We start from the raw sequence: 23,916 nt of genomic DNA on the forward strand, positions 1-23,916 counted from the left end.
TTGAAACCTACTGCTTTAGATAATTTTTATAATTTTCTCACTAAAATATGAAGATTTTTTTCCATAAAAATTTCTTTCTGTGTGGCATAGTAGAAAGATCACTGACCAAAAATCTGACTAAAAATCAGAAAATAGTACTATATTCCCTGATTTATTTACTAATAATAAAACTAATACTAATAATAATACTAATGATCTGGTTGTGAGCAAGTCACTGTACCTCTTTGACCCTCATTTTATTTCTTTATAAAATGACTGAATTAGAGTAGGAAATCTCTAACATCCCTTCTAACTCTAATATTCCAGGAAAATGTAAGTGTACATGTACTCCTGTAGACTTTTTCACTGCTGAGCACATATGCTATTTTCCATGAAAGGCATTTTTTGGACCTATAATATCTAAATTTGAGAGAAGCAATTTGGCATGGTGGGTCAAGGGCGGGCTTTAAAAACAGGAAAAACTGTGTTCGAATCCTAACTCTGATGAATACTAGCCATGGGGATACAGATATATCACTTAATTTCTTTGTGCTGTAGGCAGGTCTGTAAAAATATCAATTGTGGGTGAGTTACTTACCTGTTTTGGTGTAGGGAATTTCCGTATGGAGAATTCCTTACACTGATGATTAAAAAACATTCTCATGATTTACTCAATGTCAATCCAAACCATTCATTAAAGAATATAAATTATATTTTCATGTGTAAACACCTAAAGGTTTAAGATGGAAGCACTGTTAGAAAAGCAAATGGCTAATTTACACAAATGAATTGCCAAATAAAAAACCCAATTACACTTGTGTCAGCAGTAAAATGAAAAATCTTATTCATAACTAAATTTCATTTTCTTTCTTGAGGTCCAAAGAGTCTGACTCTTAAATTAATACCTTTAGTTTTACTTGGAATTTAAAAATAAACTTCAATAATGCCAATAATTCCTCCCACATTTCTCTGAAACCCCATCTTTTTTATTTTTTAAGAAAAGCCAGTACTCCACTACATTAATATATAATAATTTATTCCATCATGTCTTGAGTGACACCCCTTTGAATCCACCTTTTGTTGTTGCTATCACTGAATGCATTGCTCTACATATTTTTGTATGTATAGGTCCTTTCTTTTTTCTGTATCTATTTATAGGTGTATATGCAAAGAGTATGCACAGTTAAGTGCCTTTTTGGTTATAGTTTCAAATTGCTTTCCAGAATGATAGGATCAATTCTTCGCTCCACTAAAAGTGAATTGGTATGCCTCTCCTACCACATCCCTACCAACAACCATCAATTTCCTTTTGTACCATCTTTGCCAATATGGTGGGTGTGGGCTGGAGCCTCAGAGTGTTTTAATTTTCACTTTTCTTCTTTTATGATTTGGCATGTTTTCATGTGGTTTTCTTACTTCTTGCTAACATGCTATTCTTCTTTTGAGAACTGCCTGTTCATATCTTTTGAACATTTATTTATTAGGGAATGATTCTTATTCTTATGTATTTTAATCAGTTTCATAGCTAACTTAAATATCAGACCATTTAAAAGAAACCAGTTGCAACTAATGATTTCAGTTAGCTGTTTCCCTTCTAATTTTTAAATACGTTGATTTCGTTTATGCATAGCCTTTAATTTTATATAATCAAAACCAACCATTTCATCTCTTGTGATCCTCTCACTCCCTTGTTTGAAAAGGAACTCTTCCTATCTTCATGTTTTTAAGGAACATTTATAATAACCTAAGGTTCAATACAAAAAAAAAGATAGGAAAATTCATTGGTATGTCTATGGCAAAAATACTATATTGTCAAAGGAATATGTAGTCTAGCTGCTAATCACAATCATTGTGATAGTGGAACTCATGCTCATATCACATTAGCTAAAGTTGCTGGCTTAGAAATGTATCAGATAAACTTCATTTTTACCTAACACCTCATCATGGTGCCAAATTTCCCCTTATTTCATCCCCTAAATGGAAAGAAAGTTTCACTGAAAAGAAATCATCCCAGTGTTACCATATTCTGCCTGTGGAAATTTCTCAGAACAAAAATTTTTGCTGTTAGATTTTACAAAATTAAATAGCTGAATTGAGACATCTCTAAAGCCAGTGACTAAGTGAAATGTCTCTAATGTCCATGATACTGCACAGAAGTAGGATAATTACAAACTTGACCTTTGGTGGGATCCCATCTCCTCTTTCCCTCATGAGCAGATACCTTATTACACATTAGTCTTGCTGCCTTTGGTTGTAATTCAAAGAGTGTTTGCATCTTTATTATTTTTTTCCCTTTTAAATAGTTTATTCTTTAAAATAAAGAAATCACCAGGGTGACAGCAGAGGACAGCCAATATATCAATCAATAGGGATTTGTACTAAATTAGTTATGCCCCAAACTAATGAAATCTCCAGTTAAATACAAATTTGATTTTATATCCACCTATACTATTTCAGGTAGTGAGCCCAAAGTTATTAACCCTAGCAGAAAATTGCTCCCTCCCTCTCTTTTCCTCCCCCCCCTTACACACACACACTCTCACACACACACACATGCACATACCACAGAGGGTATAGTTTCTTTATTCTCTCAAGTAGAGAGGTGATTGGGAGAAATGCAAAATCATAAATAGCCTAAGAAAAACACTCACATTAATATTCCCTGGGCTCTGCAATAGTGGTAATATTTTCTCTGCTACATCTTAGTAACAAATGTAATAAATAACTCATTAAAAACCACAACTGAAAGTTAATAGTTTTTAAAAGTTTTTGTAATTAGAGTTTTTCTAATAATAATAAAAAAAAATCAATCAAATCCTATTCACGGGAGTACAATGAATTGAGTGTTCTACCTGGAGTCAGCAAGACCTGAGTTCAAATCCAGTCTTAGACTCTTCAATTAATAAGTCAATAAACATGTACTAACACCTACTATGTTCCAGGCATTGTGCTAGTGTTGGGGCTACTAATAGGAAAAAGAAAGATAGTCCTTGCCTTCAAGGAGCTTAAACTCTAATATGAAAAGACAACACACAAAAGGAAATTGAAAAGCAGTGGAAAGGGGGTAGCTGGGCTGAAGGCACAGTGGAGAAGCTGAAGAAGTCCAAAATGAATGCAGGTGGGCGAAGAGATGTCAGTCCTGTTCTCCTCTTTAAATGAAGGATTTTGTGACTCCACTCTCCAATCAAAGGGGAAGGTGGTATTGATGAAGTATAAGTAAAAAGATTAATTGGATTTTGTGAGATGATGAAATTTTCCAATGATGAATCTACTGGGGGCATGGTGGAGAAGCCAAAGCACTTCGCAAAGCTTAAAATCATATATAAATGTTATCATCACCATCATCATCATCATCATGATCATCTTCATTTTGTTCCATTTTGGAGTCTGGATTTCTTCTTGCCTATACCGCCCATAAATTGATCATAATAGAATCTACCCACCATGCTGGGGAATTTCCTTTTGGAATCTCAGAACTTTTTCACCAGTAGGGACAAATTCCTCTTCATACCAGACATATTGATATTCTTTGAGTGAAGAGACACTTTTTTTTTGACTTGTGAATATCCAGTGTCCATCACAGTGCCTGACACATAATAGGAACTTAATAAATGCTTGTTCATTGACTGATCGACTGAATATAGTAGCAATATAGGTAGAAGTTACATCACTATATACTTCTACTGCCTAATTTTTCTATTAGTTTTCTCTCATTTTCTTCTTAACTCTCTGTGCTCTGTCTTTTGAACTCATTATTCAATTGAAACAGGGCTCTTCCAAGTTACTAATGTTTGTTTTCTTAATTGCCAAAATTAATGGCTGTTTCTCAATCCTCATCCATCGTAACCTCTCTGCAACCTTTGACACTGTTGGTTACCTTTTCTCTTAGATAGTCTCTTCTTTCGAGATTGTTGTGATACTAATCTCATCTGGTTCTCCTCTTAACCTACTTTTCCACTCCTGCTCGGTCTCGTTTGGGGGGAATCTTCATCCATGTCACACCTGCTACTGATGCAGATGATTATCAGATCTATTTATCTAGCTCTAACCTCTTTCCTGACCTCAAATCTCACATTTCCAACTGCCACTTTGATATCTTGCAGTGGATTTCCCACAGACATCTTAAATTGTACACATCCAAAACTGAATCCCTTTTCTCAACTTCCTTGTTACTGCTGAGCACCCTGACAACCTCCTAGGCATTCAGGCTTGTATCTTAGGTGTCATTTTTTTTTTGCTTTTTGGCAGGGCAATTGGGGTTAAGTGACTTGCCCAAGGTCACACAGCTAGTACATATGTCAAGTGTCTGAGGCTGGATTTGAACTCAGGTCCTCCTGACTCCAGGACTGCTGCTCTACTCACTGTGCCACCTAGCTGCCCCTTAGGTGTCATTCTTGACTCTCCACTTTCACCATTCCCCACCCTGCATCCAATCAGTTGCCAAGATATACAAATTCTACCTTCGTAACATTTCTTATATATGTCCCTCTTCTTTCCTCTGGCATTGCCACTATACGGTAACTTTGAAGTACAAAGTACTTCCTAAAGTACAGGTCTGACTATGTCAGCTGCCTATTCAACTAACACCAGTAATGGCTTCCTATTACCTCCAGGACCAATTAAAAAATACTCTGTCCAAATCCCTTTTTAATTTTTCTCCCTTCTCTCTAGTCTTCTTACACCTTATTAACCTCTTCCCACATAATCTATCATCCAATGAGATATGACCTCTTTGCTATTATTCACACAAGACATGCCATTTCCTGACTTTGTGTATTTTCACAAGCTGTCCTCTATGCCTAGAATTCTTTCCCTCCTCATCTCTAGTTCCCTGTCCCTGATTTCTTTCAGGTACTAGATAAATCTTCATCTTCTATAAGAAGCCTGTCCTGATCCTGGTTAACCTTAGTGTTTTCCCTTTGAGACTAAATCCAATTTATCCCTCGTATATCTCGTTTGCATATTATTGTATCCATGTTGTCTTCCAAATTAGTGAACTCTGTCAGAACAGAGACCTTGTTTTTTCTTTCTTTGTCTTCCCAGAACTTTGCATAGTGCCTGGCATGTAGTAGGCCTTTAATAAATGCTCACTGACTGGTAATTGAATAGTCTGTCTAATATCGTGCTGTCTTGACAGTCTAATAGAGGTGTCAGTCTTATAATTCTTTACCATTATTCTCTGTGTTCCCCCAACTTTTTTCTCTTGGTAACAGACTGATTCATGTGTCATCTATCCTGTTGTTTGTTGTCTAGTCATTTTTCAGTCATGTCCAACTCTTCGTGAATCCATTTGGTATTTTCTTGTCGAAGATACAAAGTGGTTTGCTATTTCCTTCTCCAGCTCATTTTTCAGATGAGGAAACTGAGGCTAACAGGCTTAAGTGACTTGCCCAGGGTCACATGAGTACTAAGTGTCTGAGGACAGTGAACTCAGGAAGAGAAGTCTTCCTGACTATCACTCTACCCACCTTGCTTCCCTTATTTATCCTGAGTTCTTAGGTAACCATGTTGTGCCTTTTCCTCTTTTGTGTAAATGCAACTAGTTATTTAGATATTTTCAAGTTGTGTTTTCATAAGAGGGGTGGTAGCAAAGTTTTTAGGGTTTCATCAACTTTTCATCATTTAGCCTACTAAAATGTATACAAGTAGCACTTTTTTATGAGTTTGGGCTTATAGTTTTTGCAGAATAGATTTTGTCTGGAAAGAAAGGGCTCAGTTTATAATTGTCTTTACCTTTCTTCGTATCTTTATTGCTTAGCAGAGCATATGGAATACAGTAGAGCTTAATAAATGCTTATAAAAGTCACATCATAAGCAAATTAAAGAAACATGGAAAATCACCTCGATAAGAGAAAGATAGAGAGGGTCACAGAAGTTAAAAATGGATAATTTTGATTACATAAAATTTAAAAAGTTTTTGCATCAACAAATCCAATAATGCTAAGATTAAAAAGAAAATAATTGACCAAGGAAAATCTTGGCATCAAATTTCTCTGACAAAGGTCTCATTTCCAAAACATGTATGTGACTGATTCAAATTTTTAAGAAAAAGAGCTATCATCCTATTGATAAATGGTCTAAGTGTAAGAACAAACATTTCTTAAGCAAAGAAACCCAGGCAATCTAGACATGCAAAAATGCTCCATATTGTTGTTAGTTGGTCAGTTGGTTGTTGAGCTTGGTTCTCTAGGAGGACCAAAATGACATCACTATGTTAGAGTCAAGTTACGGTGTGTCTGACTATGGCTGATCAGAACAATATGAGCTTGGAATGCTCTACCACAAGTCGGGCACAAATAGTCCATGTGAACATTTGGTGTGGATTCTCTAAATCTGCACATCTCACCTTTCTTTTGAGCTACTTCAATTCTTCTTTGCTAATAGAGCACAGCACCTTCTCTGATGAGGGTACGCCATGCTGGTTGGTCCTATGCCAGTGTCTCCCCTGTCATACAATTCAGTTCCAAAGTTCTTAAGAGAGACATTGAGAGTATCCTTGTATCACTTTTTCTGACTACCATGTGAGCTCTTGGCCGGTGTGAGTTCTTCATAAAATAGTCTTTTTTGGCAAGTGTGCATTTGGCATTCAAACACCATGGCCAGCCCATCATAGTTGTGCTCTCTGCAGTAGAGTTTGAATGATTGGCAGTTTAGTTTGAGAATGGACCTAAGAGTCTGCTATCTTATCTTGCCAAGTGATCTTCAGAATATTCCTAAGACAATTCAAATGAAAGTGATTCAGCTTCCTGGAATGGCACTGGTAGACTGTCCAGGTTTCACAGACATACAACAATGAGGTCCCCACAATGGCTCTGTAGACCTTTAGTTTGTAGTCAGTCTAATACCTCTTCTCTCCCATACTTTTCTTCAGAGCCTCCCAAACACTGAGCCAGCTCTGGCAGCAATGCATTTGTCAACCTCATTATAATTATCCCTGAAAAGTATACTGCCAAAGTAAGTAAACTTACCCACAGTATTCAAAACTTCTCTATTTGCTGTAACCAATGGTTCCACATATAGATGGTATGGTGCTGACTGATGGAGCACCTGTGTTTTCTTGGTATTGTTAGGCCAAAATTAGCATAAGCAATAGAGAATCAATCCATACTTTGTTGCACTTCAGCTTCAGAGGCTGCATTAAGTGCACAATCATCTGCAAACAAAAAATCATGCACCAATACTCCCTTCACTTCAGTCTTGACTTGTAGCCTTTTCAAATTGAAAATTTGCCATCAGTACAACAGTTCACCTTGATGCCTTGTTCTTCCTCATTGAAGGCATTTGACAACCTGGCTGAAAACAACATGCTAAAAAGCATGGGAGCAAGCACACAGCCTTGTTTCACTGCATTGGTGACTGGGAAAGTGCAAGAGCATTGTCCATTATCCAGAACCCAGGTAAGCGTGCTATCATGAAATTGATGTACAATGCTGATGAACTTCTCTGCGCAACCAAATTTTGACATAGTTTTCCATAAGGCCTCATGACTGACAGTGTCAACGGCCTTAGTCAAATCTACAAACATTGTGTACAGACCTCTCTTCGGCTCCTGGATTTGTTGGGCAGCAAATACCATATCAACCATTCCTTGGCCCTTTCTGAAGCCACACTGGCTCTCAGGTAGATGACCATCTTCTAGGTTGAGGATCATCCTGTTAAGGAGGACTGTGGTAAGAATCTTGCCAGAAATGACTAAGAGAAAGACCTACCCTGTGATTATCACAAGGTAATTTATTTCCTTTACCTTTATACATATGGGCAATGGAGGTATCCTTGAACTCCTGGAGGATAACCATCTCTTGCCATCTAACCTGGAAAATTTCAGTCACCTTTTATAGGAGTGATGGACCCTTCACCTTGTAAATCTCAGCTGGAACAGGATCAGCCCCAAGTGCTTTGCCACATGAAAGGAGCCTCACAAGTAGTCTTCCCTGAACACACCCTACACACATACAAATCATGACTAACTAGAGAAATACAAATTGAAACAATTCTGAGATTTAACCTACACCCACTAAAGGGGCAAAGATGACAAAAAAATGAAATGCTAAATGTTGGAGGTGATGTGGGAAATAGTCACATCCGTTGGTGGACTTGTAAGTAGGTACAACCATTCTAAAAAGCAAATTGGAATTAGTCATGAAAAGTCATGAAACAGTGTATGCCCTTTCACCTAACAATACCGCTCTTAGGCCTATAGTTAAAAGAGAGCAAAGAAATAATTAAAAAAATCCTTTACGTACAAAAATATTGGTAGCAGCTTTTATGGTGGCAGAAAAACTGGAAGCTAAAGGAATGCCCCCTATAAATTAGAGAATGACTGAATAAGTTGTGGTATATGAATGTAATGCAGTGCTATTGTTCCATAAGAAATGAGGAAGAGATGACTTTGAAAAGACATGGAAAGACTTCTATGAACTGACACAAGTAAGCACAATTTATATTATAACATTGATATTATAATAATGAACGATGCTAAGGACTTATAAACTGATGAGTAAAATGAGCAGAACCAGAAAAACATAGATATAATAACAACAAATCTGGAAAAACAAACAACTTTGAAAACCATAAGAGCCATAATCAAACAACTATTCCAGAGGACTGATGATGAAACATGATCTTATCCATTATAGAGAGGTCATGCATGTAGGTTTCAGAATGAGACTTATATTTTTGCATATAGCCATTGAGAGAATTTGTTTTATTTGATTATGTACGTTTGTAACAAGAAATTTCTTTTTCTTTTCTTTTTTTTCCCCAGTGGGGTGGGTGTGTAAAAGACAAAATTCATTTCTGTTCATTAAAAAACAATAGAGATGTGGAAGATATACTACAGATGTAATATGTTACATTTCATGTTCAGATGAGTTCACTGTATTATTAGTTGTACTTAACTGTTTTGCTATGTTGCAAGGAATCTCTCATGGTGTGGAAGTCATCTGTAAATGCTTGTAAAGTAAAAACAAAACATTACAAAATTTTAAAATGCTTGTTGACTGACAAAGATATGTCTCATAGCATATTACATGAACCACTTAACTCTTCTTTGTCTAAGACCTAAAACTTGATCAATTTATATTTTGTAAACTTTGTTTTAATGTTCTCAATATATGTTTGTATTATCTAAATTTTGGGTGATAAATTCTAAGAAGAGAGAGAATGCTTTTAATCTGTGCCTAGTCAGTGTGCCACACAAATGGCTACTTGTATTGAGTTCTTTTCCTAAAAGGTTTGACCTATACAGTGGGGAAATTCATTCATTCACTCATTCATTCATTCTTATGTACCTACATAGAGTTCAAAATCCCTAAAGAGGAATTTCATATTAAGACAATGTGATTAATTGCTAATGGTGATATTTTCAACAGTTATGTAGAAGGAAGTGAAGTAAAGCAAAGATCAAATGATTATTAGTCAGGGCCACTGAAGAGGGAATTCACTATATGTGAGGTTCATTCATTTATTCAACATGTATTGATATTGTATCTACCATCTACCTGACATAGGTGATTCAAAGAAAAAAGAAAACAAACAACAAAAAACAAATCTTTGTCCTGAAGGAGCTTAAACTTGACTTGTAGGGAAGAAGGACACACATGTACAAATTTCAAACTGTTCTGTATGAAAATATATTTAACTCAATTATTTTAGTGCTAAGTAGTATGGGATATTGGAGGAATATAAAACATCCTTTAGGATGGAAGGAGGAGGGAGATTTGTTTCCCTATTTGAAATACAGGTAGAGACATCAGAATATGTGTGGAGATAGGGATGTGGTCCAGGTTGTGACTAGAAAAGGTGTGATCATTTCTGGGCAGCTGTGATGCCCTCTAGCAATTATGCAATTAAGCTATTCTATCGAGCCAAATATTATCACTTATTTCGAGGCTGCAACTGTTCCAGTGTCTTCCCTTCACCCTGCTCCATGAACTCTACCCCTCCCCCTTCCACTCTTTCTCCTTTTTCATTCATTCATCAAATATTTATTGAGGACCTATTAAGTGCAAGTCTCTGGGCTTGGTAAAATGAAAGCCATGGGAAATATGGGACAAGGTTCCTATTTGAATCTCACTCTGAACATACATTCTAAATCCAATCTTTCCCATTTAATAAAGCAATAAATGTTCATTTTGTTATACAATGCTATTTTTTTCTGTTCTACTTTGTGAGGTATCCTTCATGGCAATGAGCCAGAATTAGAATATTGACTTCACAAGGGCCTAGAATATACCTTTGTTTACCTCGTGTCATTAGCAGACTCAGTAAGCCTTCTATAAATAGATGTTGTTTGTCCCAAGGATGATGATGAAATAATATCATCTTATTTGGGATATGGAGTGAATAGTGTGGAGTAAGGGGAAGAACACTGGCCTGGGAGCAAATAGTGGTACTAGTTCTGGCTCTAACTAAATTTATATGTGACTTTGGATGTCAGTTTAACTCTTTGATTTTCAGTTTCATCTTTTGTAAAATTAAAGATTTGAATTTGGTGATCTCTAAGATCCTTTTGGCTCCAAATTTCTATAGTGAGTCCTGCTCATATGGGTCATACAACAATACAACATCTGGAGTATGATGTTCACTTCTAGGCACCACAGTTCAGGTAAAATTTTGGAAAGTTGGAAGTTGGAGAACATCCAGAAGAGAGAGACAGAGAGAGAGAGAGAGAGAGAGAGAGAGAGAGAGAGAGAGAGAGAGAGAGAGAGAAAGGAGAGGAGAGGAGAGGAGAATATCCAAAGGTGGGATGGGCTGATCTGGACATAGTTTTTCTCCTCCCCCCCATTAGAAGTCTTTAAGTCAAGGTCGTATGGTCAATTATTGAGTATGTTGAAGTTTGGATTTTTCTTCAGGAATGGATTGGACTAGATGGCCTTCGAGTTCTCCTCCAACCTTGAGATTCTTTGCATCTGATTTCTAATCCCATTGCTTCTTCAATTCTTTGCTGTTCTGAAACCAACACAATAGGGAGTGCTAAATCCTTATGACAGAAAAAGAAATTATTACTTGAAGAAGCTGCCATAATAGGCTACTGAGGAAGCTGGATATTGTTAAAGAAAATCTGAGCACAGGCAAAATGAAAAGAAATGATTCCCCAAAATAAAACAACCCCCTCCACCATAAGCCATCCACAAAATTATAGTTTCTATTCAAATATATCATAATGCTAATCATACCACTTGCAATGATAATTAAAATAATATTTCTTGTTTATATGGCACCATTTATTATGCAGCAAAGTACATCATTAGTAGTGGGGATAATGACAATTAAATATGTTGCACTTCATAGTGATACTTTCATTGCTGGATCTTGATGATGCTTTGTTAACATGTTGCAATGGCTATTACCATTGGTTAGTGGGGTGAATTCTGACTATCCAATTTAATGCTCCAAGCACTAGTTGAATTACTTTAATGTCTCCTTGTATATTGTGATCAATATATCATTAAAATCATCATCATCATCATCATTTTATTTTCCTTCTCCTCCTCCTTCCTCTACTTCTTCATCATCAAATAGTCTTGTGGGATGGACATCCAATGACTTTTACGGAATTTTTCACTCACTGAAGGTTAGTAAAGCAAAGGCCTGACTGATTTTGAACCTGAGCACTGCGACAAATACAAAACTCATTTACTCTAGTTCAGGCCTTATCTCTTTTTTCTGAGGGATTCCACACTGACATTACCATCTCTACTTGAATGTCCTGTTGGCATTTTAAATTCAGCAAGTCCAAAAGGGAACTCATAATCTCTCCCCCTAAAAATTCACCCTAATTCCAATCTTCTCTACGTCTATTAAGGGAACCACCATCCATCTAGTCTCTTAGATTCAAAACTTCAAATCATGCTCTACTCTTCTTTTTTCCTCTCTACCTCCATAACCAAATCAGTTGCTGAGTTTTGTCAATTTTATCTCTACAACATATTTCTTTCATTTACCGCATTTTCCCCCTTCATGGTCCTTACTACCTCTTAAATCCTATGCTATTTAAATACTTTCCTAATTGATCTCTTTATCTCCACAGTCTCCCCATTTCTACCTGTCATTCATATAGTAGCCAAATTAATCTTAAAGCATAGCTTGGAATATATAAATCCCCTGTTCAAAAGCTTCAGTTACTTCCTATTACTTCTAGTTTAAAATACAAATTCCTTAGTTTGCCATTTAAAGTTCTTAACCATGTTGTTTTAGCCTACCTTTTCAAGGTTACTTCTCACTATTCCCCTTTAAACACTCTATGGCCCGGGCAAACTGACACGTCAGCTATCTCTCAAACTAAGAATTCCATCTCTTACCTTTGTACTTTTGCATAGGATATCCCCCGGCTTGGAATGCACTCCCTCTTCTCCTTTGTTTCTTATAATCTCAAGGCTCTGTTCATGTACTGCCTCTAATGGAGACCTCTCCTGATTCTATTCATTGTCAGTGCTTTCTTTCTTCTCAAATTATGTGTAATATTGTAACAACAATGTTGCTAGCAGCTGTTGCGGAGGTGAAAGACCAATAAGACCAACAGCCTCTCTGGCTGAGATGCAAGAGTATGGATTGGTTCTCTGCTGCTTGTGCTAATTTTTGCCTAACAATTAACACCAAGAGAACAGAGGTACTCCAGCAGCCAGTGCTGCACCATCCATACATGGAACCATCGGTTACAGCAAATGTAGAAATCTTGAATGCTGTGGATAAGTTCCCTTACCTTGACAGTACACTTTCTAGGGATGTACACACTGATGACAAGGCTGACCCATACATTGCCAAAGCTACTTCAGCATTTGAGAGGCTCCAAAAGAATGTGTGGAAGACAAGAAGTCTTAGGTTGCCAACCAAACTGAAGGTCTATAGAACCATTGTGCTGCCCTCATTGTTGTATGCCTGTGAAACCTGGACAGTCTACCAGCTGCATGCCAAGAAACTAAACCACTTTCATTTTAATTGTCTCAGGAAGATTCTGAAGATCACCTGGCAAATTAAGGTACTGGGCACTGAGGTCCTTTCTTGAACTGAATTGAATTGTCAAGCATTCAGATTCTACTGCAGAGAGCACAACTATGATGGGCTGGCCATGTTGTTTGAATGCCAAATGTATATTTGCCTAAAAGACTATTTTATGGAGAACTCACACAACACAAGGGCACTCTCAAGGTCTCTCTAAAGAACTTTGGCATTTATTGTGAGACATAAGAGACACTGGCACAGGACTTCCCCAAATGGCATGCCATGTCAAAGAAGACACTGTGCTCTATGAGCAAAGCAGAATTGTGAGATGTGCAAATTTAAAGATATCTCCCTTCCAAATGGTCATATGGATTATTTGTGCCTGACCTGTGGCAGAGCCTTTCAAGCTCACATTGGTCTGATCAGCCACAACTGGACACACTGTACGTTGACCTCAATGTTGTATGTCATTTTGGTCCTCTTTAAGCATGAAGGACAAACAACAGTAACAGCAGTGCTTTATAAACATAAACTTTGGAAACATTAGAAAATTCATGTGGAGTTACTGACTCATCCAGTCCTTCTGTAGCTTTTCTTCAAAAGAAACAGCCTTGCCCAAAGCTTCTGTTTGTGAGGCTCCACCAATTACCTTCTGAACTTCCCAAGTCCCCTGGGTTTCCTAAGTTCTTAAGTAGTTGATGCTACTCCACCACCATCTCCACCCCTCACCCTGGAAAGAGCCACTGATCTTTTTTAATAGGTGATAAATGGGCAGCACTATTAGGTCCTCTCTATATCTTCAGCCCTCCACTGTAGTCTTTTGCAGACTGTGAAATTTTGGCCTATAGCAAAAAACCGATTGAGGCCAAGCTCTGAAAATTAAGGCCATTTTGAACTAGAACAGGAACACAATGACCTCAGGTTCCAGGTGTTCAAGAAGGTATCTAATTTCTCACTGTCACAAATGAACACCATCTGTTCCTATCAGCTGGTGAGATGGTGCTATTCATGCTGCTTACTATTCATGGGCTCATAGAACATCAAGGCTAAAATGGGACCATCTTGGGATCATCTGGCCCATTGACTCTCAGGAAAACTAAGGCCCAGAGAAGTAAAGTGATGTACTTGAGGGGTCACATAATGAGGTTGTAGCAGAGGAAGAAAAAAAATACCCAAATCTCTCTCTTCCTTCCCAGACAGTGCTCTTTCCATAATATCATGCTCCCAGGCATATATGGAATGTGGATCAGGTACATAATCTACGCATATCTATGAGCATGTTATTTCAACAACTTATTTATGACTTTGGGCAAGAGTTGTAAAATCTACTGAGAAATTTGGATAAAATTGTAGACAATGAAACATTATTTTGTTAGTATTTGATAGTATTGTAGGTGTGATGTGCCATAGTAGAAATAACACTGCATTGGGAGTCTGAATATGTGAGCTCAAATTCTACTTTGTGGCCCTCTGTATGACTTTAGAAGATCCATATAGCCTTTCTGGCCTCACTTTTCTCACACGTGAAAAAAGGAGATTGGATTAGACAATCTCAAACGACCCTGGAGGCAATGCAATTTAGTGAGCCCAGGGCTGGATTGTAGGTGGGAAGAGCTGGGTCCAAATCTTGACTCAGTGCTTTCTAGTTATGTCATCCAGGTAAGGTTCAGTTTTATTTTCTCATCTGTAAAATGAACGGGTCGGATTTCCTGACCTCTAAAATTCCTTCCAGCTCTCAGTCTATGATTCTATGATCTTTTCTGTTTTAAATCCCATAATCCTGAATTTAGGTACACATTACTGTATAACTTCTATATGATGGTGACATATTAAATTGTTAAATTGAAATTTACAATGGGCTGAGTTTTTAAAATTAGAAGAATCTACCTTGAAAACCAGTGAGTGACTGAGAATTTATCACTCGCTGTGTGACAGGCACTATGCTAAACATGGGGACTATGGATACAAAAAGTTACTATAGCTGAGCCCTCCTCATCTTAAAGAGCTACAAATATTTGTTGAACAACTAATAAAATTGCCTGCTAGGTGTTCTCACACACTTCCTACTTCCATTCTCTTATGCTGGTGATCTGGATCATACTCTGGCTTCACCACTTTCTCACAGAATCCTTTGCTCCTTTCACATGCAGGATCAATGTCCCCTTCTACAATAAGGCCTTTCCTTATCCCACCAGTTCATCGTGTGTTCTCCCTTGAAATTATTTTATGTGTAGTATATTTTGTATTTACTTAGCTGTGTATATGTCATATCCATTCTCCCTCTCCCTCACAATTTAATGTAAATTTCTTGAGGCCAGAAACTATTTTTCATTTTGTCTTTCCCTATAGCTCTTAATGCTAGTGTCTTTACTGCATACTTATCTCAAATTTATCCTGTATATATCTGTTGTACATAGTTCTTTGCTTATTAGATTGTAAGCTCCCTGAGAGTAGGGTTGTTTTTGCCTTACCTTGCATTCTCAGCTCTCATTACAATTTCTGGCATGCAGTAGAGGCTTAATCAATGCTTATTGTGTCCTCGGTGCCTAGTGTAGTGCCTGAAACACAGTAGGCTCTTAAGAAAGTTTGTTATTGTGTTGTTGAATCATATGACAGGCTAATTGGTTTGTAATGAATTATTCTACTACTACATATCACAGTTTCCCCGTCTCCATATCTGTCTCCCAGAGAGATTTGTGTGAAATCACTTTGGAGGGGGAATAAAAGATTCTGTGAGAATAAGATAAACATAAGATGGCAAATGAGCTTTTCTCTACTTAGACAAAAATCACTCAATTATTTCAAGATATTCCAATACTCCCCCTTTTTTATTTCTTTATGTTCATCTATGGTATGTTGAAACATAGGTTGTGCATAGACATGAAAAGTTGATATAAGAAAAGTATAATAATAGTAATAGACATAGGGTAATTAAATTCATCATGATATTCTCTACTTTTGTGTGTCTGGTATCTTTCACGACATATCTCTAATTCAAGTGATTAATTTCCCCCAGTGTTTCATATATTTTAATTGAGGCATCCCAAGGTAGCATGATTGACTTGAGGCCACACAGTAAGTCACCGGGGGAACGAGGAATAGAAGCCAGGATATATACGCTAAGTTTTTCTCAGCTTGTACTAACATCTAGTTCATCTTCCCTCCCATTGGATAAAAAGATATTCCTCTGTCAGCGAGCACTGAGATTATAGACTGTGTTCTTCAATAACTGCTGTGTTAGATGCTATTTGCTGTGCGCTATATATACAGACCCACTATATTCAATCCCAATGCAATAAGAAAAGCCCACAGAGACCAAAATGCTCAAATTAAAAAGGAAAAAAAATAATGTTAGAATATTAGAGCTTTAATGTCTACTCCTTTACCAGCTTTTGCCCTTAGCATTAAACCAATACACATTCTTACCTTCTCTTCCCCTTCAGATCAACACATTGCTAAAAACACTCAGCAGTTTAAAACATTATTTAAATAAAAGCTTTTCAAAAGGTCCAGTAATGAGCTGAGCTGGTTTTTAAGGAAAGATTTCCCCCACCTGAAGCCAAAGACATCTATTTAACTACTGCTGTGGTTACTAGGCAGTAGGAACTGAATGATTTACAGTCACAGATAATCTTGTGCTCTCCCAGAAGCCATTTCAGTTTAAGGGCATGTGGCTTGGCAAGTAGGATGCCTTGTGATAATATAGTAAAACAGAAAGGAAATCCATAGCTGTGCAATCCAGATTGTGAAAGGAGACACTCTTTTGCCAAAGACTTGTGAAACAGGGACCTGAGTACGTGTACAGTTAACAAAAATACATCCTGCCCTTCTCCTGTTTCTAAAAATGCCTGGAATTATTCAGGACTTATAAATTCTGCATCACAATACTAATTATAAATGCAAAGGGGTGATAAGCAATTTGGTTACTCTTCTCTGGCCATTACTTTTGTCAAGCTGTTTTCCTCACCTATAATGCTGTCCACTCTTTATTAGATACTGGATTTGAGATGTAGAAACCTATCTCAATGCCCTTTACTGGGCTTTCCCAGATTACTTTAACTCCTTACCTCATCATCTTAGCACTGCACAGGTAAATTTATCTTGGTCAAACATTGCTTTGCCACCTCTGAGCCTTCCCCTGCCTGGAATTACCCTTCCCTGTAAACTCACTAAGCTCTGGCCCTGATCATCATTCAAAAAGCTACAGAAACACTTCCTGTTCCAACATGATGAGAATTGGTTGTTTTTGCTTTTATTTTTTCTAACCTGTGAAGTGGTAGTAATAATAAACCTTAGGGCTCTGCATAAATGGGCAATCATTAACACAGTGAACAATAACTTTGTTTAACTTATTTGCTTGTACATGTTGGATGTAAGGATCATTTAAAAAAATGCATCTAGCATTCATATACTCGAAAAAAAAAGACACCAGAAGCTGCTTTAGTTGGGGGACCTGAGTAATCATTTAAGAACCTGACCCTCTAGTTTGGAAGATGAAGAAACTGAGACACAAGGAGGTAAGCCACTTGCTTAAGGCCACAAAGTCCAGCATGGGTTCATTTATTTGTATGTCTTTGATCTGTGTTTGTCTCACTCCTTTCTGTCTTATACCATAAACTTCCATTCCAGGGCTGTCTTAAGCTCATTCAATGACACAAGCAGGTGGAGAGTTGGAAGCCAAGACCCCTTTGGGGAATATTCATGTTTTAAAATTCATTGTATGATTCTTTTTTTTAGACTTGAGACTTGGTGAATTAGTCTTCCTAATTATATCACTTTCTTTATCAGAAACAAATTCATGCAAAAGCATTCAATACCATGTCAGCTACTACGTAAATAAACTTGATTCTCTTGTGATTTACTGACCTGGTAAAAATCCAGGTACACTATTGTTTTTTTCTGTAGGTACTTTAACAAACCAAGTGACGAGCCCACCAGAGGAAAGTTGTCACATTCACTGATTCATCAACACTTTCCCCAGCAACCATAGTACCTGTGCCATCTGTGTTTAGCACTTACAGAGAAACCTCTTTGCAACTGCCTTACAAATCAGGGGCACTACCAAGGTCATCCTGAAGGGAATTTCAGGACACCAAGAAGATGTTCGACTGCAAGGCGGTAAGCAATAACAGCACTTCTGCACAAGTTCTCCAGGATCCGAGGCTGCTCCGCCCCAGCCTAGAGCTGCTTCAGGCCCACTGGGAGATGTGTATTATGCCTGGGTTAATTTGCTGATTAATCTCTAGTCAGTGGTTTGTGCTTTCCCCAGATGGCCAATTAAAATTTACAACTGGCAGAACAGTGCCCTGTTGGCAGGCTGCTGAGGGGCCAAAGCTAGAGGCAGTGACAGAAGGTGTGGGCCTAGTTTTGCCTTTTCCTTTTTCCTTTCCTTTCTCCTTTCCTCCTCTCCTCTCCCCTCCTCTCCTCTCCTCTCCTCTCCTCTCCTCTCCTCTCCTCTCCTCTCCTCTCCTCTCCTCTCCTCTCCTCTCCTCTCCTCTCCTCTCCTCTCCTCTCCTCTCCTCTCCTCTCCTCTCCCCTCCCCTCCTCTCCTCTCCTCTCCTCTCCTCTCCTCTCCTCTCCTCTCCTCTCCTCTCCTCTCCTCTCCCATCCTCTCCCCTCCTCTCCCCTCCTCTCCTCTCCTTTTTCCTTTCCTTCCTTTTTCCTTTCCTTCCTTTCCTTTCCTTCTTCCTTCCCTCTCCTTTTTCCTTTCCTTTTTCCTTTCCTTCCTTTTTCTTTTCCTTTCCTTTTTCCTTTCCTTCCCTTCCTTTTTCCTTTCCCTCCTTTTTCCTTTCCTTTCCTTTTTCCTTTCCTTCCTTTTTCTTTTCCTTTCCTTTTTCCTTTCCTTTCCTTCCTTTTTCCTTTCGCTCCTTTTTCCTTTCCTTCCTTTTTCCTTTCTTTCCTTCTTCCTTTCCTTTCCTTCTTCCTTCCCTCTCTCCCCCTCCCTCTGTCCATCCTTCCACCCTAACCTCCAACCAGCCCCTTCTCATATAACCGACTTAAATCAGAGGAAAGTATAGGCCAGGCTTATGCAGTGAATGTGAGACGTGTGGTGTGGTTTACAACTCTGCTGCTATTTACTCTCCAACACTCCCAGGGCTGCTCCAGTATTCCAGGCATCAACGGTTTTACCAACAGCAAATATAACTGACAAAATCAGCCAGGGGGCACAACTGATTTAACAGCTTCTGAAATGTAATAGCCTTTTTTCCTGATTTGCAGTCCCCATGGATTGATGGTCTAATATCATTCACTTCCTCACAAATATATAAAACATTTACAGTTGTTTGCGTAAATCAAAGACAAAGTGCTGTGTGTGAAGCTGATAATAAGTAATGCTGTGATATATATAAAAGATAACATACTTTTACAGCAATAACAAAAAAAAATTAACTGAATTTTCTTCCTTAGCATGCTATACAAATTGCATTGGTACATGCATCTGAATAAAACATAATGCAAAGAATTTAATTAAAGAAATGTAACTTGGTTTAATTCTTTACTTTATAGTAAAATATTTACCATATGCTTCAAATATGTATGAGTCATCTGGATTAGAAGTTCTGAACGAAATTGTTAATCAAGGCCAAGTGATTCTTAAATAAGCCAAACATGGTAATGATGTATGGTATTATGACAGCTTGCTATTTTCAGTAACTGTTGATAAGTAGTTCTTTAAAAAGTCAAATAAAAATATTCTTAAGGAAAATTATTTTTAAGATGACTCTGTGGCTATTTATGGTAAACTTAATTTAAAGTAATCCAAATATAAGAAGACAGCAGACTTCTCTTTTGGACCTTTTGAATTGAATGAATAATAAGAAAAATGACTAACAATCAAACACCTCAAAGCACATATTGTAGAGCATTATGGACGAGGCAGTCCTTATAACTGGTATACAAGTGTAACCAGACTTAAAGTTTAGTTCTCACTTTCACCAGCAGCAGGGTTCTTTGAGGCCTGGTAGCTCGTAAATCCTCTCTCTCATTTTCACCAGAATCTGTCTATTGCTGCAATATATGCTCACATGCCAGAGTTAGTGAAAAATTATCAATTCCTTTTGGGGTTGCTTTTTTGTTTGTTTGTCTGTCTTTGTGTGTGTATGTATGTGTATATATGGTGAAAAATAATTTGAAAAGGCTAGCACAGAATGGCATGATAACATGTGTGCTGAGTTTGGAGTTAAGACAGACCTGGGCTAGAATCCTGCTTCCACTATTTACTAGTCATGTGAATCAATATCATTTGATCTCCCTGAGTCTCAGTTTCATCATCTGTAAAATGGGGATAACAGTACTATTTTCTAGCTGATGGATTTGTTGGGAAGCTCAAATAGCATAATAGATGTAAAGCCCTTTGCAAGCCTTAAAGTACTGTATAAATATCAGCTATCATTATTAGAGAGATCACTTAGTTATAATAATAATACATTTTTGTAGGAGACTAATTTCTCCCAACAAAGCCCAAGAACTAAGTTTCAGAAGATCACAAATAGGCTAGGCTCCTGATGACAAGATCATCTAGTTTCATCTCCCCTCTTGCCGGAGGAAGGAAATGTAGACTGTGAGAGTTTCAGTGCCTTGTCCAAGGTTAGACAAATAGTCATTCAAATACAGGGGATTAAAATCCCCTGCTTTTCACCATTTTGCCAAGCTGTCTTAACATGCCTTTATTAATATTATGACTTTTTCAGATGCCATTTTCTATGTAAATGAATGATTTCAGGAGATGTTCCAGGAAAGCGATGTTTTCTTTGCATCCTGGCTTTGGGTTTTGCTGCTATATATGTCCATATACCAGAGTTAGTGAAAAATTCTCGACACCTTTTGGGGTCATTTGTGCATGCATGCACACGTATGTGTGTGTGTGTGTGTGTGTGTGTGTGTATCCTTGGTAGAAAGAAAATTTGAAAAGGGTAGCACAGAATGGCATATAACAAGTATGCTTGTTACTATATTACTTGTTCTTTTTCCATGAGTGTCCTTTGTTGATGTATTCGGGATTCCTGCCTCCTACCTTAGAAATAGTTCTGTTTCTTTGGCAAAGCAGTGGTATTATATGCCCAAGGCTTAATTTAGGCACAATGCTAGATTTCCTGGTCTTCTTTTTAAAAATGGTATGTGTGTGATGGAGTTGAAAAGTAGGTTCTTTGCTTACATGATAGATTTTTAGATGTAAACTTTTTTGTTTTTTGTTTCTTTTTAGGTTTTGTTTTCTAAAAAAGCCTTTTGGAAACCTGATCATACTTGTAAATAGCATCATGTAGAAAGGGTCCAGGATTTGGAGTCCAAAGATGTGGGTTCAAATTCCATCTACACCAATTACTATTTATCAAACTTTTTTGAACCTGCTTCCTCCACTGTAATATATGTGGGTTGAAACTCAAAGGTCCTTTCTGTCTCTGAATCTCTGATGCTGTGATTTAATTTCTTCCTTTGTTGAATTGCTTAGTCATTTGAAATGAATCTCTGACCTGAGCATGGCTGTTTTATTGCCTGGAATGAAGTTCTTTACTATCAAAAATTGAGAAACTCTTGAAGCTTATTCCTTTCTCCTGATTGGACAATTTACTGCCAAAGAGTATCCAAGTACCTTCCTCTTGAGTCACTGTAGAAACAAATACCTGCTGAAAAATCATGTAATTCTCCAGCCTGCTTTGTTTTTGTGCCACTAGTAGCTAGCACAGTGCCTGGCACACAGCTAGTTCTTTGTAAATGTTTGTTTAACTGAATTGGTTTGAACATGTTTTATTGAGTGTTTACTATGTCATCGATACTGTGTCAGGAAGGCGCTTTGGGAGATATACAAGAAGAAGAGGATGTGGTTCTTCACTGAAGGGTTATCCACTGTTTAGTCAGAGTGTGGAGGCGACCATAGCTTCTTGAAGGCTAGCCCACAGGAGTTCAAGATCCAGCAGATCCTAACAAGCTGGATAAGATTCAAATATGACCCCTCTAGTGGACAATAAATATATCTGTTGAACCACCTTAGCTAAGTTTGGAGAGGCTCATTATCAGAAATACGGTCAAAAGGTGATGATATTTATATTTGACACACCAATTTATGAATATGTCTACTAAGCCAGGGAAAGATGTGACCTGCATCACTGGAAGAATTCACTTATTGTTGAAATCACAGATCTCTGACCAAAGAGATTTTTTTTTTTTACCTAGAGAGACAAGATATGCACGTGAAATAAATTAAATAACAAAAGAGTATGTGGAGTGGTATTAAATTTACATTATACACAATTAGAGATCAAGATCATAGTATCATAGTTTTAAAACTGGAAGAAACATCAGAGATCATTCTGTCTAGCTCCTTTGTTTTATACATGAGTAAACTGAGGCTCAGAAGGGTTAAGTGACTTATTCAAATTTATATTAGTAGTAAATGAAAGCCAAGAGTTTAACTTGGCTTTTCTTATTCCAAACCCATCACTTTTCCATTGCCTCCTAGAATTTTGGGCTGGAAGGGACCTTAGGGATCATTTAGTCCAATGCTCTCAATTTACCAACCCTCTCAGATGAGACTCAGAGAAATTAAGTAATTAGTCCCAAGTCACATAGCTAGTTAATGGGAGAGATGAGGCAAAAACCGAATGTCTTGTACATTGCTTTCATGTAGAAATGAATTTCTAAACTCCTAACAACCAAGAAAATAAATTCTTACTAGAATCACTAAAGCTATTCCTAAGTGCTATGTCTTGCCAATATTGTCACTATTTCAACATATTACATTTTCCTTTTAGACTCTGTCTAAAATTTAAAGGCCAGGACTTAGAAAAATACAAAACAGGCCAAGTATACAATCATGAGTATTAACCAAAAATTGTGGGTATCTCCTGCCTCAGATTGAAGAGCCTCTTTTCATGCAACCCTCAAACTCTTAAGAGTCCTGCATTTTTCTGGTTTTTTTTTGTCAGGTATGAAGTCAGGTATCTGATCTTGCCATTATAGGAAGGCTTATGCTTTCCAGTTGAAAGGTCACACAGCAAAATCAATATGTTAGCTGCAGTTTTATCATAGCTTTTGCAGCATGGGAGAAGTTTAAGTGAATTCATGATACTGTAATTACATATATTAGTCCCATGTTTCCTATAAAGACCTTGGGAAAGAGTTCAAAGAGTATGCTTTCCTGTTTTCCTTAGATAAAATACTTCTCTAATTATTTGTTGCTTCATCTGTAATATTTATAGAAATTCAATAAACTTGTAGTTGCTATACACTTACCTGAAAATCTGGTACATGTAACCATTCCATTGATCCTGATCTATGGGGAATGTCCCAAAGAGAATAATTTTGCAAATAAAAATTCCTGAGATGTTTGCTAGTGACTAACCTATGTTTTTAGGAAATTATAATCAACAGTTAAATATCAACTCTACTTACCCAATAAGACATCTAGGTTTGTGTGTGTTATATGTATGTGCATGTATATGTGATCAATTTTAAGTTTTGTTCTGCTCTTTGCACCTTTGGATCACCTCCTGTATTCATGGACTACATTAGAAGAATTAGTTTTTATCAGGGTCTGACGTCATTGCTGAACAAAGGCAGCACAAGGTCTCCCCAATTAACCTTCTTTTCATTTCAAAGCAAAAGGATCAGAACATGATTGACTGCCAATGAACCCAAGAGAACTTCTCGCCCCCAGAATAATGACAAAGAATAGTTCCCACCATATATGGTCATTACAGGAAGACAGAACTGAAGGGTCAAGTTTCCTTGTAAGTGCTTTGGGGCAATGGATTTTCCATTTTTGTTTGCTCATTTGCATATTTTACTTCATGAAGTGCTGCTTTCACCTAAAACACAATATAAGCAAATGATAAGGCCAGAAGAGGAATGCAACCTTTCAGTGCATAGTCTGACTAGTTCAAAGAGATATTTTCAAGTCATTCAAAAGCAATAAAATACCCTGAGCCAATTATTATAACACTGTCCTAATGTCCAACCCATGGATAGGGTTATGGTTGAGATATGTGTCAACAAAGT

The sequence above is a fragment of the Trichosurus vulpecula genome, chromosome 2, assembly GCF_011100635.1.
Source record: "Trichosurus vulpecula isolate mTriVul1 chromosome 2, mTriVul1.pri, whole genome shotgun sequence".
In the NCBI taxonomy this organism is placed as follows: Eukaryota; Metazoa; Chordata; class Mammalia; order Diprotodontia; family Phalangeridae; genus Trichosurus; species Trichosurus vulpecula.